The sequence below is a fragment of the Propithecus coquereli genome, unplaced genomic scaffold (assembly GCF_000956105.1).
Source record: "Propithecus coquereli isolate 6110/MARCELLA unplaced genomic scaffold, Pcoq_1.0 Scaffold16, whole genome shotgun sequence".
In the NCBI taxonomy this organism is placed as follows: Eukaryota; Metazoa; Chordata; class Mammalia; order Primates; family Indriidae; genus Propithecus; species Propithecus coquereli.
The window spans coordinates 11,668,590-11,670,621 of NW_012140524.1; the positions used below are offsets into that span (position 1 = coordinate 11,668,590).

General features: G+C 38.1%; 1 protein-coding gene across 1 annotated transcript in view; it reads left to right on the forward strand.

The window, feature by feature from the left end:
• ABCC9 (ATP-binding cassette, sub-family C (CFTR/MRP), member 9) overlaps positions 1-2,032 on the forward strand; it is a 167,663-nt gene that overhangs the window by 159,007 nt on the left and 6,624 nt on the right. The window lies entirely within an intron of this gene.

The window sequence follows — 2,032 nt, forward strand, 5'->3', positions numbered from 1 at the left end:
CACTTGGACATCTTTCCTCCTGCTGATTCTCTTTTCTTCTTTCCATTTTTCTCTCCAGCACCGTGTCTCTTCTATTTTGGATGCAGGTCTTGTTTTAGTCTTTTCTGAGGGCATTTTAGTGGAATGTGATACTGTTCCAAACTTGCTCGCCCACAAGAATGGCCTCTTTTCCACTTTGGTGATGACCAACAAGTAGACCATCATGATCCACTCTGCCAAGTACCCCATTCTCTGGTAGTTATCTTAGCAGGGTCCTCTCACTAAGCCAAGGCTAACGCTGTGATTATAGAGGAGGGCTGGGGTGAAGGAACAAAGTGCAGGGTGTTACTACCAAGTCAGCTCAACCAAGTGCTTCGGTTATGCTCAATACTAAATGAGGCACATGCATGTGTTTTCAAATGCATACATGCAAGAGAGAGTTTTTATGAAACTCAAGAATGAGATTTACCTCCACCCTAATGATGAATTTCACTATTCCTTAGGAATATTTTGTAGGCATCCTTAAAAATACCATTCATTTTCCTTACCTGCCCTCAAGGATGCATTGTTTAACTTAAATAATTACTTAAGTTTAACTGTTGCATACTGGGAGTTGTGTACGGAGTGCTTGCTATGCTTCCATTTTTTTGTGGGTAATGCCTGAGAGAAAGAGAGTGCTTTGCAGTGCAGCTCTTTCAAGATAGCAGGAAATAACTCCTCATCAGGGCCCACTTTCTGCAAGCTGTGCCTAAGTAAAGAAAAACCCAATTTCTCTCATCTTCTCAGTGAATTCTGTGGTTCCTCCACCCTGGAGGAAAGTCACCCGATTAACTCATTTATACCAGGGTGTAAATGATTTAAGGGGTGAGAGAATTAGCTAACTTGAAAAACAGTTCTCTAATATTTTCGAGAATATTCTCACTGGAAAAGGTAAGGGGATATATTGGGAGAGAAAAAACTTCCCATTGCTCCTAACTAAGTTGGGGGAGAGTGAGAAAGCCTACCCTTGCCTACTCGGAAGACTTATTTTCTCTACTCTGCATGAAGCATGGCCTTGTTGAGTGGGTCTCAATGAGTCTACAGCTGGAATACTACTTGAGCATAATTTATATTTTTAACCAAAAAATTATGTTCTCTTACCTGATTTCTGTTCTCCTACATTCACTGATTACTTGTCCATAGACTTATCGTATCTTTCAGCCACTCTTCATCTCAGGACCACCAGTATGGTCCTACCATGGTGGTCACAGGATACTTAGAGTTACTCCCCCACCCAATACATGTAATGCTGTCAGAGAGGAATTACTGCAGGATTCTTCTGAGGATCAACTCTTCATAACAGGCTCATAGAAGAGAGAACACCATCACACTTGTGGTAGGCTCCTTGCAGAATGATCCGCACCTCTGATAAGAGTAACTATTTTTCCTTCTCAGCCTAAAAGTTATTGTGTTACTTTGGTTAACTGCCACTGAAAGTTGGGGAATATCTTAAAAAGACAACTTTTTCCAGCTTCTAAAAGAAGCACCCACACAATAGAACAGTCCATGGTATTTACTTATGAAAGCAACTTATTTTTCATGCCTGATTAGATTAATTTCTCTGGACCCTTTTGAAAATTTCATCAACACCATTACAGTTGACACTACACTTTGTCAGGGAAAAAAATAATTTGGATTAATGGGATAAATATCAGCTATATTTATTTCTATTGACCAAGATTTTTCAGTGTTTCTCTTTTTATTTTTCTCTAGCAAACATTATTTTAGAATATCAAGGCAATATTTATAATATATACTTATGGATTTAGAGGCTACTTTTTTTTTTTAGACATCTATGATATAGTCCTTGAAGACCTAGTATTTTTCTGGAGGGATATTAAACAGTTAATTAAGTTTATTTTTGTCTAAATGCATGGGTGTGAAAATGGCTCTAGTTCATTCTCAAAGATAAACATTCTCCAAGATATTGTTTATTCCTAAATATATATCATTTATTTCCAATACTCAGAGAATGATAGGCTTGTCTATGGGTGTTGAAAACAGTGGCGTATGT